Raw genomic sequence first — 12,736 nt, 5'->3', positions numbered from 1 at the left:
TTCAGAAGGAGGATCTCCTGTGTTACGAAGGGCTAGGCTCGCTTTGACTCTTGGTCCAGATCGATCGCCGGCTGAACTGCAGTGTGGCCTTTGGTGACTCCCTTCATGCAACTCTCAGGGTTGTAGTTTCTAATTTCTGAAATGGAAATAGCAATGTTTCCTGTCTTCACACAACCGGACATGAAGATAAATGCTTTAGCATTTAGAAGGCATTTAGAGAGGAGAGGAGGCTTATATAATTATGTAGGTAGGCTGCATCAGGCAAATATAATGAGCCGATTGGAAGTATGGAGCCAGGCAATCACAGCCTGCAGTTATTCCTCCTCAATGGGACACAAAGTAGGAGGATACTGCCCTCCACCTTCAGTCTCTCTGAAGAGGTAACTTATTTTTAGCGCTCTCCTGCAGGTTCACACTGAAGGAAAATAGGGGCTTTGGGCTCTCTACTCCTCACTGACCACTGCACAAGTTAGCAGGAGGGGAGGGGAGAAGCAGCATTACAGTTCCATGTGCCAGCCACCATGTGATAGGGCATGTGAAAAGGGATGACAGAGATTTACCAGTCAGCATCCCTAATCCCTGGGAGTACAGACCTCTGTCAGCCTGTGTACTCAGCTTGGACAACCACAGCTCCATGCTCTTCCTCACATAAGACTGTCCTTGGAAAACTATTGATTCCCTTACTCTGCCTATGACTACATTGTTATCTTTCCTTAAAATCAAGAGTCACAATGTTTGCTCACACTTGGAGATGCACCAAGCCTGTACCTAACACTGTGTGTGATATAAGGCAGGGAATATTCTGGTTCACGTTGAAGCTGGGAAACTGGGTACGGAGAGTGCACTCAGAATCTCTGGGAGTCTTGCTGCTTCCTGGGAAAAGCAACTGGAGAGGACCACTAACAATTCCCTTTACATTTGCAGGACGAAATGTAGAACCCAAAGGGAAGAAAAGACACTGACTGCCAGCTTTGTGAAGGAACCTGTGTTTCTGAGCCTGTCTTGGAAAATTTGACATGCGGTATGTTCTTGTTGGTGACGTTAAACATGAGAGGGACCCCAACTGCCATGTGCTAGGATGAGTTATAATGATATTTTATCGATCACATGCCCCTCCCCTTCAAAATACGCCAGGGCAGTACTTTGTAGCTCACAGGCAGTGCTGTCTCACAGATCTTGCGCTGGTACAAAGCCTGCTGAAATCAAGAGACTTCATTAGATTTTGAGGTCAGCTGCTTGTACCTTACTGGTGTGGCATGAGTAATGGACAGAAACAATAGGGACTGTACAGGGCATGGAGAGACATGGGAGGGGGAAGAAGAAATCATATGATCAAGGAACTGTTAAAATTAGATGATTCACATAAAAAGCTATCTGAAAATAGAAAACAGCATCTACATCCTGACAGTGATCATACAGAGAAGAAACGTAAGGTCAGCATTCAGTTCCTGTACAAGTAGCTTTAGAAGTAAGCTTCTGATGATACATTCCCCTTTTACTCTGCCAGAGTGATGAAGACTGAAGCACTTCCCTAGCACCTGAGTCCTTCCACCTTCTTCCAAGCTGTGAGTCCCACTTTCTCACCCACGATCGCAGTAAGCTGTCACAATACACAGCACGAATAGTTGTGAGGAGCTACACGCACCCATCAGGGCAGATGGCCTTTTCTTGAGATATGGCCTCAGCTGCTTCAGCTGAGCTCAGGCTCTTCACTGCAACTGCAATGACTTGCATCAAAGACTGATAGCAAGAAAGTTCATGTGACTGTCAGAAAAACCTGTTCAATCTGTCTCCGACATTAAGAGAAATCCTGCTCTGCTTTTTGCAGTCCCTTTACTTTGACTCTCTTTGTACAGCAGCAGGCCAAGATATCCTCCGTCTCATGCAGTATACTTGATATTCCAATATTGCAGGTTATATGCTGACTTTATACGTGCAATGGCTTAAATGGCAGAGGCACACATATACAGGAAAGAGAAATTAGGTAACAATGGTACTTCAGTGCTGCTGTGAAAATTCATGTAGTTGCATCGCATTTTGGCTAGGTGGCTCCGGATCAAAAATTATATATGCTGAGGGGCAAATGATTCATGTTAAGTTCCAAGCAAAGCACCTCTTCTCCATAGCTATATTACTTCCATGAGAATTCTTTGAAACCGTTGTAAGAAAGAAACTTAATTATTTTTTTTATTCTACATAAATTATCAAGACACCTCTCAGAAAACAACAGAGTCACTAAGTCATAGAAACTATTGCTGTAGAGGCAGCACACCCTTCTGCATAGCCAACTGGAAGGAGTCTTTGAGTGTGGACACAACACTCTCGGAGGAGGAATCCATAGTCAAAGAAGAACCAGCACATCAAAGGAGAATGCTGGGCTGGTGAAAAGAAAACATAGATGGAAAAGACACTATCATAAAAGAATTGCAGGAACCTAGGAGAGAAGATGTTTCACTGCCAGATCAATTATCAGTTAAGCCACTTGTTCCTCATGAAGAGCCATTTGTAGAAATGGGGGAGTCACTACTGGATTGCATTATCAAAGAATCTCCCATAAAAATGTGTCTGATTTTCTCACTAAACCCCATATCACTCTATTCAAGATATATCCAGGTTTTGGTACTGAGAAACAGTTTTCTGGAGAGGATAATCTGAACTTCACTAGCAAAACTCCCAGTCCAGAAGAAGTCATGGTAAGATTTCATTATGCTTGAACGAAGGCTTGAATGATAAAAATACCTTTCTCTGACAAAGCTAGTAGTAGTGCTTTAAAAAACATATATATTGCAGTATTTTATATGTGACTGCTGGGCCTCCCAGATGTATAATATAAAAGAGAAGTGGCAAGAATACCAAATGCAGGTGCTGGAATTGTGCCTTGAATTAACAGAGTTCTGAATGGAGGGGGCAGCGCACTTTCACTGAAGTTCCCATTCAGGTTACAGATTACTAAAATTTTTAATTTTTATTAATTTTTAAATTACATTATGATTAATTATAATTATTACAAATTACAAATTATAAAAGGTTACAAATTACACTCGACAACAGTATATCATCTGATTCTCTGCATGAGAACATAGCATCTATACCAGGTCTGATACAGTCAAACAGAGAAGTGAAAAGAGGTATAACGAACAGCGTAATACTGTACATAAAAGAGGAAGTACTGAGAGTTTCCAGCAGAATCTGAGAGATGCTTTTTCCTATTTATAGTTTTCTATTTTTTTCAGTTAAAGACAATGTAAGAAGAAAATTTAAAACAAACATTTTAAAAAGGCTGCTCAAACTCTACTCCTGTTTATTATTAGGGTTTTTTATAGTATCTAGGAAATACAGTAAAAAATTGCATGGCCAATTATGTAAGGTACTTCAGGATATTCAGACTGTCCCACTTCCTTCAACAGACTAATTCTATAGCATTTCAAGCATATTTTTTGCCTTCTACCTCTGTCTTCAGTGAATAAAATCTCCCTTTTATCAGTCTTCCCAAAATTCAGTAAATAGAGAAATGCATAGAGCATTGGCAGACTGCTTTAATGTAAACATTACTTTGTCTCCATTTTTTACAACCAAGTTGCTTGGCCAAGTTTAATTTAGTTTTCTTGGTTGTTTAATTTCTTGCTTTAAGGTCAAAGATTATTGTAAGTTAGGCCAAAATCTGATGACGCTCTAGACTTTTCACTCCACCAGAGCTAGATGCAGGTGCAAGGACTGTAGGCATTGTAGAAGGGTGGGCTCCTTCAGTTTTGTCATTTCATTATGCTGGCCCACATTGACTTATCTTCACAGATGGAAAATTTCCACTGAAGTTTGTGAAAAAATAGTTTCCATAAGGTGAGCAGAGGGTGTCGCCTCTTGTTTTGCAATAGAAGAATGACACAACTCTACTAGTACTGCAACGCTGTGGGTGAAGCTTACTCAAATTTATCCTCAGTTGCCTTTCTGCCTTCTCTGAATAGATTACTGCCAAGCCATGTGACCTCTCATTTTTCTAATTAGTTGATGACAGAATGTGGTTGTTCTCCTAGGAAACACCTAAAGCTGATGAGGACTTTTTACTTCAGCATTCTGAGATATCACTTGCTCCCAAGGAAGAATACAAGCAATGAAATAGAAGCAATAAAGGGATTCTCTTCACTTGTAGAACAGGGAGCCCCTTGTCCAAGTCCTTATGAACCATCCTCAGACATGTGTGGAACAAAATATTCCAACTGCCGTTTGGAAAAATTGTCATTTGGGAGATAGTTACGAACTTTAGAGGAGTCATCAAGGAGCTGGAGCAGGCGCAGCAAGAACAAACCCAAATCATGGATCTTCAGCGTGATGATATGGTTTTGGAGAAGGTTTGGAGAAGGTTTTGGAGAAGGGGGAAACTACTGGTTAATGAAGGGAATTTACACCTAGATTATGTGATTAGAAGTATAAAGTGGAATCAGAAGAAACAGCCAATGCAGATTATTGATTCTTACTACGAAGCCATTTCTCTGAAGACCAATTTTAGAGTCAAAAGAAAAAATCATCCAGCAACAGCATTTGGGAAAAAACTGCAAACAAGTTAAAGAAGGGCACTGAAGATTGAAGTGAAACAAAAGGCAAATTCACAAAGGAGAAAAGTAAGGCTAGGAGTTGGCTGATAGTCATGCAGGAAACTTTATTCAGTGCTATCAAATGTCTTGAGTATGCTGAGACTGAAAAAAAACAACCTTCTGAAGCATGTGGAAGAACCTAAATCTGCATATTATCTCCTTCAAATAAAGCATGAGGCAGAAGTGAAGACCAGGTTTAGGGAGACAGTGCTTAGAGGCAGATCATACCATACACAAGAAAGACAGACACGGGAACTGCAGCATCTCCGAAAAAAGCAGAAACATGTGGCCAAGACAGTAACTTCAGCCCTGCATGTGCTAGAGGAGGAAAAGGAGAATACACAGAAATGGCTCCCACCCTTGCAAACAAAATTCCAGGGAGAAAAGGATGGCAGGTTGGCAGAAAGTCAACAGCTGTAATCCAAATATAACAAGCCGACTGCTCAGATTTGAATCCTGCAAGCAGAATTTGAAAACGAACAAGCTGAGATGATGAAAACGCAACAGCAGATTTGAGTCCAGAAGACAGAAGCAAAAGCTGCAGCAACAGAGGATGAAAAGAGGATGAAAAGAGGATGAAAGACCTCAAGAACAAAACCGCATCCTGCTGCTTGAAACTGCCAGATGGAAAAAGAGATATGATAAAGTCAGAGAATCACAGGCAGCTAACGTATAATTCAGACCGATACAACACTGTAAGCATCATAAGTACCCGTAACAGATAGAGTTCCTAGTTCCCATGTGCAGCAGTTCCCCTTCCCTTCTCAGGACAAACTTCCACTGACTCAAGCTGATGGTTCTGACCAAGAAGTTGAGAACCAGTAAACTTATGTTTCTCTTTAAGAACATTAAAGTTCAGATAGCACTCCTTCTCTTAAATCCTTTTATGGACTCAAGTCCCAGTGTGGAATTTTGTCTTATCCAAATATTTTTGCAATCACCTAATTTCAGGTAGTGATTGAGTGCTTTGCAATTTATTATTGAAAAAATTGAGGAAATAAAAAGTTATGATAATAGTCTTTTTTTCACTTATTCAAGGGAAAAAGGAATGAAAGGATTGGAATGTAAATGTTCCAAAGTTTAACACCATATGTCTGCCTTCAACTTTGCAGAAGCCTCTAAATAGTTTTCACAAAAATCACGGAATAGTTTGGGTTGAAAGGGACCTTTAAAGATGATCTAGTTTTGTCTCTATCTTCCCCAAGTTGGGGAAGGTCAAGACTGGACACAATATTCTAAACTCTAACACTGATGAGAGAGGTGACAGTCACTCACCTTGATCTGCTGGCTGTGCTTCTCCTGATGTAGCCCAGGATGCTCTTGGCCTTTCTTGCTGCCAGGGTACACCCCTGGCTCATGGCAGCTTAGCATCTACAAGGACGCCCCAAGAGCCTTCTCAGCAGAAGCTTCTCCCCAGCCAGTCATCCCCAGCCTGTTCTGTTGACAGACTGTTCCTTTCCTGGGGCAGGGCTCTTTGTCCCTGTTGAATGTCATAGGGTTCCCGTTGGCTCATTCCTGCAGCATCCCTAGGTCCCTCTGGGTGGCAGCCCTGCACTCAAGCATATCTGCTAGGCCCCTACCACCACACCACCACCTGGTTTGGCACCATCTGCAAACCTTTTATGCGCTTTGCTCCCTCAAAATCATTGATAAAAAAATTAAATTGGGCAGGTCCTGTGACAGTCCTCTGCAGTATTCCCCTTGTTACGGGCATCCAGGTAGAATATAAGGCTCTCGAGAGCCAGATTACTGCTGTGCTCATAATGACTGTTGGCTAGACAAAAAAGGTTAGCCACATCTGATTAATAAACCCCCATACCATCTCCTATTCCCCATTAATACACTCAGGGGCCTGGTGGCAGGGGTCACTTAGCACGTAGAAGCCTGTAGGGCTGTGATCTGCTTTTGCAGCCTGGCTGCAGTCGTCAGCAAGGATCTGGAGATTTACCAGGAACTATCAGGGCACCCTGGGGGCAAGGTCTCATGGTACTCTCAGTTCAGGGCTCAAGAAAGCCCAAGCTAACTGTCAGGAAGCCTGCAGCAGGAACAGGACCAATCCACAATTAAAAATGGGCCAGAAGCTGAGGGTGACCCAGCACAGGCAGCTTCCCACCAGCCATGGCAGAGAACCGCAGTACCTGGGTGAGGTGGTGACAGCAACAGGTTCTGCCAGGACTCTGAAAGATCTCGACCTCTGAAAAGTCAGTATCTCCTCCAGCTGATGATCCTTGTATCATTGTTTCATAATGTTTTATAACACTCCTGGTGCCTCTGACAAGGGTTAGATGTGTTATTTTACCACTTCATTTACTAGATCCTTTGTTGATTTGATATGCTAAATTTTTATATAAATTGTGTGAAAAATAGACCCATGACAAAATAAAGACCAGAATGAAATGCAACATGGTTGGGTTCAGTTGCAAAACTGGATAGGTAATTTTAAAAGTGCTTGATTCTTACCAGTAAAAGAAATTTTTTTTTCTTGTTGGAAGAGCTTTGCTCCTTTTCAACTGAGCAGAGAAAGATGGTGATCAAACCCAGAATGTGTTGTTCAAATTTGAAGGTACCAATAACAATACACAAAACCATCCAACAAAGAAAACAGATCTACTTTGTTCAATTCCTATAGCATAAAGCATGTCTAGAAATTAACTGAATCTTCAGTTTCCTTTTTTTTCTTGAACATTGACAACCCTACCATAGCCATAGGTGGCTTTTTTATTTATTGATTACTCCATATGCAATTACATGTACATGTTCTCATACTGGTTATATTTTATTTCCCTGTTCTATAGACTTCAGGCTTAGAATATAATTTTTCTTTCACCATGTATAACAAATGACACTGGCCTGCTCTTAGATTCTTTTCCAGTAGTAACGTTACTAAACACATGTTAATAGAGGCTCAGAAGGCCTCAAACACACACACTATGTTAGGTTTTGTAATATATTCTGTGTTTTAATACTCAAAAAAGCAAAACTATGAAATAAATACAATCTTAATTACCTCTCAGTAGCTTATGTGCTGAGTATTTTCCTAGTAATTCTCTTTGCCATTTGTTATAGCTGGTCTTGGTCAAGATAGCACAGTTACCCTTCACTTACCTCTAAGGAAAGCCAGTGATGAACCCTGTGCTAAATTTTGGTTCTCTGTCTGTTCAAACACTGTCAGACTTCCTCCACTGTTACGCTCACTAGGAGACAGATCATCCTTCTACCGCTGAACATAACATGAAGAAAGAAACTATTATTGAACTGCAAGAAAAAGAACCTTACCCTTGAAAAGAAAACCTTGAAGAAAAAGGTAGATCTTTCCTGAATGCATGAGGAATGTACAAATGGGTCTGTTCAGCTGATTAAGAAAGGTTCTGTAGTACAAGAACACAGAAACCTTAGTAATCCTTTTTTGCTGGACTGAGTATGGAAGCTGTTTGATTCACGGTGTTTTTATCGCACTTTCCATGTGCCTCCCAGTAAAGGAAGTTTACTCTTCAAATTATTGCTCATTTGATTTTGGTTATGTTCAGTAAGCACATAATTATGGCCACATATATATACACACACACATAATTATAAATTATATATATACATAATTACACTATATTAGTTTTCTTTCATTATAATGCATATTGAGATTTAATGATCAGATTTCTAGGTGACTTTGGAAATGACCCAGAAATAAGGACCTTTCACCTATAACACTAGGTGTTATGTCCTTCTGTTAAATAAGTCATTTCTAAAAAAACACTAAAGGTTTCCATTACAGCATAAGCCAAAACCAGTCAAATGATTTGCACTGTTTACTCAGTAACATACAATTAATTGGGAAGATCATCAAGAATGGAGTCAAGAAATGCTTTCAGTGATTCTAATGAATAGAACCACATGCCTGAGTTCTCCATGTGCAATGTCACAGAGTGTATACCAATCCTTTAGGAGATACTTCCACCCAAAGAGGGGACAGAGAGTAATTATGTGAACTGAACCTACAGCTCCTTTACTCTGCAGGCCTTAACTTCCCCAGGCAAGCCCGGGAGCTGATGTTCCTTACCTCTCACAAAGAGAGAGAGCATCTAATAAAAAGGTTTAGTTGCTTTGTAACTTATTCTATAGGCTTATCTCTCAGGCCAACTAGGTAAAATTTAATGGAGACAAGCCCAAGCTAGTTGAAGATAACTGAATGTACAGACTGAAGGGCATGATACAAAGATCTGAACAGCTGGTTACATTTGATAGCTGTGATTCTATAGCTAAAAGAATGTTTAAAAACACATACTAGAAAGAGGCTCCACATAGAATGTATAAAGCATTATTTCCAGCTTGGGGTTTATCACTGACAGCCTGTTTTTAAAAACTGCTATTGCAGTTAATATTTTTTATAAGACAAGGTATATGTACATAGAGTCCCAAACTTTATTACCATGAATGTTTAGTTACAAAGTACATGAAAAATGTAGCAATCACAAGAGAGTCAATGAATGAAATGAAAACTTTCCAAGACCAAATTACTGAGGCGAGTTTGCTATTCACAATGATAAAAATCAGAGGTGGTTTGCATATACTGAGCACTGATAACAAATATTACTGTGTACTGTGCCCCTTTCCCATCTTGCTCTGTGCTACTGTGTTCATATAGAGTTTATACAATGGAGTCTGGAAGCTGATTGGGGCCCTGCAGTGCATTAACGTCCTGGCAATAAATGTGGAATACAAGAAGTGCACGCCTCCTCAGCTTGCTTTTTGAGCACTTGCTACTAGCTCCTGGCTAGACAGCTACTTGAGCTCCTTTGGGAGGGATGCATGAGTACACATGATCAGTAAAATGTGTGCTTGTTGCCCTACACCTTATTATACAAACACAGCAGAATGACAGGGTTGCACTGAAGCGCTACAGGATGGCTGAACACTGCTAGCAGCACTTAAAATCTCATTAGCCTGGTAACTTCTCTAGTTCAGAGATGTCCTCATCCCCTCTTCCTCATCCACTTCAGAGGATTATGCCTCACCAATACCACACCTATTTCTATTATTATATAGACCTTCTGGAGAAGACAAACTGTATAGACTGATAGTGTTCAGAACTGGACCAGTTTTCTTCGCAGCAACCAGACATACTGCTGTCTTTCAGGTCTGTAGTGTAATACAGCCAAAGAAAGTGTGCATCAAGGAAATTGGAAGACTAGCCCAAAAAAAAAACCCCAACCAGTGGACATTTGTCCCATTTTACTTCTGATATGTGAAAAACTTATGGGATCTCTTGGTGAACTGTGGGAAGGTGGTTTGCAGCCTTTCACCTCGGCGCTTGCCACTAGTGAACAACATCCATGCCTGTGCAAGCCCTGAGCCCCTCCAGATCAAACTGTCAGCAGTTCTGAACCAGTTAGCTATGCGGAACCATGCCATCAGATTCATTGCCACTCCTGAACTCATCCACAGTACGAGTCCAAACTACGTAAAAGGGAATGCTGGTACCTTCAGCCGCTATGCCACCTAGGCTCTAATGCAAGCAAACTCTCACACCTACCTATTTGTTTTATTTGTGTTCAGAAATGTGAATTTAATTTGTAATCTTGAAGTTGACCTCTCTGGCATTTCCAGCTAGGTTTCAACCAACATACAAGGATTAGTAGATAAACATAAATGCACATGACAAATCTTTAGTCTAGTACCACCAAAACCACAAGCGCTCAGGCATTTGACATTCAGTCTGAACTTTCTTGCAGAATTTAAAAATGTTGTAGATACTCTTTATTCTTTATATACAGTAATTTAAATGCTTAACAAAATATTTTACCTTTTATGTAAAGATTGTAAGATAGACTTAGGATATCTCTTATGGTTCTGTCTTTACTAGTGTCTCACAACTAAAGCAAACAGAAGTCAGGACTCTCCAACTTTGTGCTTTCCTAATTTTAAAGTGTAGAACCCTTCTCTTTGTTGTAACAGACTAGACTTGTGATTTCCATGTCCACAATGACATAGAAATCTGCCAAGTAGCCAGACTATAGGGAATTAGTAGCAAAAATTAACTTAACTATAGAATAAAAATAGCCTTTTATCTTTTGGTGTCACCAACTTTGGTTCTGCTCTTCTTGCAGAGTGAGGAACAAAAATCCCCTGGCTAAAATAATCTGCATATACTGCAAAACCATCACCCCAACTGAAGCGTTACAAAGAGTCTTAAGCTGGGCAACCTTGAACTAGGCCAAAGGGAGCTCTGAAGTTCCTTTCCTGTTGCCATCATAGGAAGCATATGGAATTCATAAATCCGATTATGCAATCATGGTTGGTGACAACAAATTTAGCTACATTACTGGATTTTTCAGCTGATTCTTTCTGTTTCTCAGAAACACATCTAATTAGTCAAGCTCGTGGAACACAGAGTTTCTCCATATATTTGTATCAGGTACATTTTTTTCAGATAAAATAAGGAATCTGTGTGCCTTTTGAGAGAATTTTGCTGCAATAGTGTAATTAAAACTCCTTCCTGGAAAAAAACAAAAACAAAAACAACAACAAAAATACAAAAAAAACCCCCACAAACTGGGAAAGCAATGACCTTCAAAGAAGCCCCACAATTCATGCAAAAATCTAGCAGATCTCATTAAGAGCTCTTGTGAACACTGGTTTGTCTCCTGTAGCACCACACAATCAGAAGCAGCCGAAAGGACTCGCAGGGCTGAAGCCTGCGATGTGAGTACTGTCTGCCTGCATCAATTTCAAGTTGATCCCTCAGAGTTATAATGAGTGATAAGAGAGAATAACAATACCTTGATAGGTCCAAGCGGGAGATTCTCACTGGAATCATTAATAACTGCCAAATATAGTAACTGTTTGGCATTTTGAAAAGTACTACAGAAATTAATAGGAAAAATTCTTAGAATTCCATATCCATAGAATTACTTCTCTAAACTACAAAGAGTAATGAAGAGATAATCCTTGATACAATTATCTTGGAAGTATAGTATTATCTCTTCTGATTTCAGCAGTCACTACAAAATATAGAAGTTTATGAAATTACTAACTATTATAACAAAATTTTACAGCTTCTGACACTTTCTGAAAAGCAGAAAAATTGGTCTTATCTGTGAGCCCGTGAAAAGTCTCAGCAAAAACAATGAGCTACCTCTTCGGTGCACACTGGATTAGGGCGGTTACTCATCAAAACTATTGTAATGACCTGAACCTGAAGAGAATGGGGAAGTAGCGCAGGTCTTAGCATACGGTGGCACTGCAAGGTACGGACAGCTGTAGCAAAGTCCTGAGAAAAATAACTGAGAAAAAAAAATACTTCTTGCTAGTACGTAAAATTCCAAGAAAACTCAGGGACCATGTGAAAAAGTGAACCTCCTGATTTTACCAACAAAATTTCCCTCTACATTACAAACAAGATCCCTGTCCTAGCCAGATTATGTTTCAGCTGGCTTTTTTCTGAGACGTCCCAACACACCTTCCACAACTGAGAAACAGGAAGCAGACAAGAGGTTAGGGCCGTATGTGTGACAGTGCTCCCAGAAGTGCTTTGCTGAATCTATCTCTCACAGAAGCTGCTGAGTAAATGCTGAAGAGGCAGTCCAATCGATTCTTAAACACTTTGCCATGTCAAAAGCAAGTATCAATGCAGAAATAATAAGTCTCTCTATATGTACCTAAACTATTTGCCTTTGGCTGGTATCTTAGAAAATGAAACACACATCTGGGAGAATCATTTAAGAAGTTCAAAACGGAAACTGGAAACAAGAGGTGAACTTTATTTTAGTCCACAAATTTTAATGCTTATGAAACTGAAGGCATTTTTCCTAGAAAGAGTTTTACCTGTAATGTCTAACTGAAAAGCTTTTCTTAAATGCAAGGATACAATGCTTGTACATAACTGTGACCACATGCAGAATTCCCATGGACAGTGTGAACACCAGTCTTCTCAGAATCCGCATCTGATGTAAGGTATGTCAAATCCGAAAGTTACAATAATGGCAATTATTGCCAACACTTATTTTGTTATGTCTGTGGATACACATACAGAGCAGTCTGTGCAAAAAAAAAAATATCTCTGCAACTTGCTTCAGTTATTCATACAGTCTTTTATTTCAGATTATAAATTGTTTAATATGAGTAAAGTACTTAGCCCAAAAGAACTGCAGCCTAAT

This window comes from Phalacrocorax carbo, chromosome 2 (genome assembly GCF_963921805.1).
Source record: "Phalacrocorax carbo chromosome 2, bPhaCar2.1, whole genome shotgun sequence".
In the NCBI taxonomy this organism is placed as follows: Eukaryota; Metazoa; Chordata; class Aves; order Suliformes; family Phalacrocoracidae; genus Phalacrocorax; species Phalacrocorax carbo.
Note: the sequence above shows the minus strand (reverse complement) of the source record.